At 39.3% G+C, this 6,286-nt stretch overlaps 1 long non-coding RNA gene across 1 annotated transcript; it reads left to right on the top strand.

The window, feature by feature from the left end:
• The first annotated feature begins 2,072 nt into the window (after positions 1-2,072).
• Positions 2,073-4,711, top strand: LOC135447473 (uncharacterized). The gene is made up of 3 exons (XR_010440151.1): positions 2,073-2,345; positions 3,540-3,632; positions 3,729-4,711. It is a non-coding gene; the product is annotated as an uncharacterized LOC135447473 (long non-coding RNA).
• Positions 4,712-6,286: the final 1,575 nt, after the last annotated feature.

Genomic DNA, 6,286 nt, shown 5'->3' with positions numbered 1-6,286 from the left:
TGACCAATTATTCCCTGAATCTTAGCATCTCTACTTTGGTATCTGCTTCAGTGTGCAAAACCATTTGATAATTTTTTTTTTAAATGTAATTTATGAAAAGATCAAAAACCATTTTTTCTCTTAGAAAAACAATTTTTTCTCTTCTTTTTCAACTTCCATGTGAATGTTGTTGTGTGGGGTATGTCCCCACAATGTGTGTGTTGTCCCACAACAAAGTACCCTGCAGAAGCGATCACTCAGTTTTGACTGAACTCTGCAGAGAGTTCAGCAAAAATGTTTATAAGAAGTATAAAATATGACTTTTCAGAAAGCAGCAGAACCTTAAACCTCTTCAAAAATATAGCCAGCTATTTGGATTTAAAAGGAAATTTCTTTTTAATTCCATATCTTTTCTCCAACAAAGAAAAATTTTAATTATTGCAGGATATTTTGTATTCTATATTCTGTTCTTCCTTCTTGGCATGGGTTAGCTTCTTTTTGAGAATTCAAATCCAGAAATGTTTTTATCTTGGGTGACAATCACTGAACAGGTGGCATCTACAAAGAGGAGTTATAAAGGGATTAATCAAGGGCAGGGTACCACAAGTTCTTCTTGAATACATGTAGGAGTGACATGCAAGAGGTGGGGACTGTTTAGCTTGATTAAATGCAGGTGTTATGAACATGGAGCAGAAGAAAGAACTTTATTAAGTTAGGGGTTATTTAAAAGTTTATGACACTATGAAAAGTACCAGCTCTTTCCCAATTAAAAGAAAATCAACAACAACAAAAAAGGCATCCTATGGACTGTGAAAGAGCAAGAGGCAGCAGCACTATGAAAATTTTGTTTTGCTTTGTTTGCTTAAGGGGTCTGGGAGTTGACTCAGCCTTACCTCAGCCTCAGTCACAGCCCTGCTGGCACCCAGGGTCTCTCCTGCCTGTGGCCCTGCTGCTGCTGTGGGGTGTCTGTGCAGTCTGCAGACAATGTTTGTGGCCAAGGGCACCTTTCCATCGTGCTCTGAAGCTGAAAGGTGACTGCACAGTACCCAGCACATGAATGAAAATTCATTAGAGAGGGCTTGTATGGCTTCAATTCTGGGTGGTCTTGGAAACTTGTTGCCACTTTCCCTAAGCTTTCTGATACTCTCAGGGAAAAAATGCACTGAGTTAGCAGCACTGCTGATGGGAGCAGGTCTGTGAGATGTTTCTGTTTTGCTGCTGGATTTCCTCCTGTGCCAGGTGCTTGGTTTGCTCTGTTATGTGTATCTGCAGCACACTCACCTCAATGCAGCCTTGGTGGGGTGGCTGCTGCTGTCACAGGCTGGCCCTTTCCATAGCGCTGTGTTCCTCAGGCGATCTAGAAAGCATCTCTAAGCTCCCAGAGGTTGTGATCCTGCTTGCTCCATGGGCAGCACGGCAGTGTTGAATTTCTGAATCCAAAGTGGAAATCTGTTCTTCTCAGACTCCGGTCTCTGAGTCTATCAACATGTGGAGGGATAGAATGTTCATCTATCCCTCATCTATCCCACTAGCTGCTCATTTTCAGCACTTGCCCAGTCTCTGTGTCTCACCTTGCAGAGCATGATTGCAGGATATAGATTTTCTAGGGAATGAGCAGTGGTAAATATTGATACTACTGTTAAATAAAATTATTTATTGATATTTCTTGTTAAAAAACAATTTAACAAGAAAATAAAGATAGTGCAGAAGGTAATCTCACACCTGAGGAGTTGCAGCTGTGCTAATCACCAAAGATAAGGAACAGGTCTGCCCTTAACAGGCCACAGCTGTGTCCAGTGAGGATGGGTACTACAAAAGTGTGAGTTAGCTGGGTGAGGAGAGTGATGGAGTTTGTTGGTTGTGCTGTGAGGAAGAAAAAGTCTGCTGCAAAGAGATGCCCATGAGAAATCACCAAGAAAGTATAGAACTTTTACAATACAGCAGCAACATCAACACGCAAATGGATGTTGATTTTGCAGCATCAGGGAAGGGACACTGTCTGAAAATATCAAAGCCATTATGTAATTTAATAATTATTTGGCCAAAGAGAGACTTCTAAGTGTGATAAAAGTGCTGGTTACAGGTGGCAGCAATGCTGCCTCTAAAAGCAGCATTTTATTACCCCTGTATCAGAATGAGAGCATGGCCATGTCAGAGCTCAGCTGATCTCTCACAGCTTTTCCACTCAGCAGAGCTGATTTTGAGAACTCTGCAAGTGTTTCTCAGGCACATCTGTAATTTGCAGTGAAGCCTTGTATGAAGAAACTTGAAGAAAGGCTGCCCTGAGATGATAAATCAGGGCCAGAAATCTGAGATAATTGTAGGATCTAGGACCCACTGGGATCAGCTCTTATTTCAGTAGAATGGTATGTACTAAGAGTTTTATGACTCTCTAGTCTTTCTTACAGCTATTTATGGAAGAATTTTATGGATGATTTTTGGTGTCTGCATGAAGGCGTAATATCGCCTTAATAATGCTAGGTGATGTATTTGCTGTGTAATTGTTGAAATGTGTGGAAATGAATTGCCTTTAAATTGTGCATGGAGTAAAAATTGGCCAAAATGTAGCATTGAACAACAACAAAACACTCCAATATCCAAAAAAAAGAGAGAAAAATTATAAAGACATCTTTTCATCACTCTTGCACATATAATGTGGAACTAGCTGATCATTTTCAGCACTTGCCCAGTCTCTGTGTCTCACCTTGCAGAGCATGATTGCAGGATATACATTTTCTAGGGAATGAGCAGTGATAAATATTGATATTACTGCGTTAAACACATAGTAGCAGCAGTAATAGTCAAGAAAAATCTTGGCTATTTTCAACAAAGATTGAAGAGCTTCCACAGAATTTGTTCAAATCATGCTGCAAATACATGGCTCCCAGAGTAAATGGCACTTCATAGTACTTGGAAATTACATCTGGAAGTACTATTTTCTGTACAGCCTAGAAAATCTAGTCTCTCAGCTTCTCTGGCTCTCCAGCCTCCAGAATTGCTGCTTGAATGGATATATTGTGCAAAATCAGATTGATTTGGCATACAACAGGGTGCTCTCATCTCGTCGCACAGAAAGCCAAATGCTTCATTAAATATTTTGCCAGTTCTACTTTTTAGAAACAGCACTTAACTGCACAGTTACTACAGCCATTACAATCCATCCAAGTGCTGCAATAAATTGCCTGTCGCCCGAATGGGAAAGTTTACATAATAGAACAAAATACAAGCTTTTATGCTACTAGCCATTGAAAAAAATATATACATTTACACAGTTTGGACATTAGATAAAAACTGCTGGCTTCACAGTGTTACAGCCAGGACTGCAGATAGCAAGTAGTATTAATAGTCCCCATCTTTCTCAAAAAGGGAGCTTTTAATTTCTGATTTTAAATTAATACTGTTACTTCTGATTCTAAGTAACTCAGTGAAAATTAAAGGGCATAATTTCTTTTTCTACAGCTGTCCTAGGAAGTAGGCATTATTGTATAGTATGGACTTAGGTAGATGCCCAAATTCTCGCTTCTTCTGATGCTGACTTTTACCCATTCTTCACCCCCCAGTGCTCCTTACATGGACCTGATTCTGCAGATGCAGAGGGTGGAAAAGAGCCCAGAAATTAGTCACAGACACCAATGTTTTCTTACTGCAGACAGGTATGTCTGATGTCTGTACCTGAAAACCATCACATTCTAACTTACATAACGGAACCAATGAGGCTGAACCATGTTTGTTTTTTTTTTTTTTTGTAGAGAATTTCCACAGCAGGCAGGTGACTAATTGGAGTTTCACAGGTGAAGGTAGTGCATGCAGGAAAGCCTTGTCTGCTCACAGAGTACAAGTACAGCATCCTCATCCTCGTGGTGAGGCTCCCACCAGTGCAGGGGATGCTACAGAAGAGCTCTATTTCAGAGGGGTTATAGCTGGGCGCTGCAGCTTTCAGGTGGCAAAGCCGGCAGCTCTGGAGGCAGAGTCTGCAGGCTGGAAAAACACTCACCTGCCTTCTGGCCAAGCAGGCAGCTCCTAAAGCCACCCAGGCTCCTGCTGCTGCTCACTGGTGAGAAGGAAAAAGCTGGGATGCTGCCCTTAGAGGCAGACAGCAGGAAAAGTGGTGTCAGTGGATGGGATAACTGTGACCTCTGAAATGACAAGACTGGTGATAAATAAAATTTAACAATTTTCTTCAAATATAAATAGATTTTAAAAATATGCATACATCTATCTATACAAAGAAAAATAAATACATTGATAACTTCTGTCATGGAAAAAAATTCTTTAGACTCAAATGCTTTAGTCATTTTTAGTAGATTTTTTGTTGCTTGAAGTGGCAACTGTTGTTGGCCCAGGGTAGTCTGGGAAGGTCATTGTACGTCGTGCAAAGAAAGGCTAGGCACAGCACCCTTTAATTTACATGGACAAGCTTGGTTGAATCACTGGGGAAGCCATGAGTGATCTATTCACAACCAGGGACTTTTAATATATTATGCTCTTCATATATATTACGAATGTGTGTGGCCCTCTAATTACCATCCAATCATCAGAGCATCAAAGTGTCTTACTTTGTTTACAGTCCTGAAAAACCAGAGTCAGGTTTTATGAGCCTGACAATATATCCTCTTTTTTTGTTTATATTATGTGATTTATTTTTAATCATATAAGAAGAAACTTTCTACATAATCATTGCAATAAACCTTTTGTGAGTCTTTTAGAAAATTATTTTGTACTTGCACTGCTTAAAATGGATGCTGAGTCCTATTTATATGTTCAAAAATAAGTCCTTAAATCTTTTAGTGTACAGAGGGCTTGGGGGACCTCCCTGTAGGTGCCCCTGTTTATATTGCCAAAGTTTAGCTGGTGGTTGCAAAAACCCAGCAGCCAACTTACTAATGAGCTTGTTTTGACAGGACTGCATAGCTCATTGCTTATTAATGCAGTGTTGCTGGCTGGATCATGCCACACTTTCTGGAACTGTAAAAGTGATTCAAGGGACTCTATCAAAACCAAGCTGCAAACATAATTTGGAATCAGACTCACTGGATTCACAATCCAGTTCAAATAATCAGGACTGCAATGACATTTTCCCATGCACTGCTATTCTCTTCAGCTCAAAACTTTGAGAGTCTTCAGTATTCTGTGACAAATTTATCCTGGGGATAACTCAAATGAAGTGAGTGAAGTCACACCAGGGATTCATTTGGTTCATTACTAACATCTTGTCTCCTACCAGCATGTTCTGCATTGCTCTGCTGACACACTCTGGGGTGTGATGAAGACAGAAAGGGTCAGTTCAGCTTTCAGGCTCCTCTATCTTTTCCATGACAAATTGTTTTTTTAAATTTTATTTTTAAAATAAGAGGAGTATAAGTGCTATGGGCTGAAAGTAGTTTAGAAACCAAGGAATATCAAAGTCATAAAAGCGGGAATTGCAGTGATCAGTGGGGAGATACCTTCCTCAAATTTATTCCTCCTGTTGTGCTAGGTAGTTGAAATTTTGCAGTGTAATGCACTTTGTTAATGTGTTTAGGGGTTCATGAGGCCTTCATGACCTGTTGACTTGCCATAAAACTTCCTATGGGCTTTTCCATATGCAGTTTTTCTGGAAGAATCCTTTTCCTTGCTCAATTTCTAACTGAAATGTGTAAAGATTGATTGATTGACATCAATCATCATCTATGACATCAACAATCTTTGACAAGCTTGAAGAATTGATCCATTTGGCCTGAGAATTAATCTGGCATTGAAGTCCCAACACTGTCTACTCAAGGATGACCTCAGGGCATGTTTTGCAAAGAATCTTTATTAATTTAGATTTAGAAATCTCCAGAATAAATACAGTAGCTCTGTTTTATTATTCCATTTACACAAATACATAGAGGGAAACAATGGAAATTGGAAAATCTGAAACAATTTCTTTTTTTTTTTATAAAAATATTTATGACACTGTGATTACATTGCATACCTGCACATGCATGTGTAGATGCACTCAGACATGTGAAAACTTATGGATATATGCACACAGAGAAGTATGAACATTATTCTCCCTGAGGAGGTATTTGGGTCTTATTGATTATACAACATTGCCCATAGAAATCATGGAGAATAGGTTAAACAAAATTCTCACTGAAAAGTCATAAAAAAATTATTTTAAGAGTATGAGTGAAGTTACATTTCCAGTTTATGGAGGAGATAAGAAAATGCCAACATTACACAAAAGTTTGCCAGGATGTCTCTGCCAAGAAAAGATAAATCTGGAGCCACACTGTGCTATGTCAGATCAGATCTCTGGGGATCAAGGCTTAAAAACAAAAAA

The sequence above is a fragment of the Zonotrichia leucophrys genome, chromosome 4 (assembly GCF_028769735.1).
Source record: "Zonotrichia leucophrys gambelii isolate GWCS_2022_RI chromosome 4, RI_Zleu_2.0, whole genome shotgun sequence".
Taxonomy (NCBI): domain Eukaryota; kingdom Metazoa; phylum Chordata; class Aves; order Passeriformes; family Passerellidae; genus Zonotrichia; species Zonotrichia leucophrys.
The sequence above is the reverse complement of the archived record's forward strand: the minus strand, read 5'-3'. Positions and strand labels throughout refer to the sequence as shown.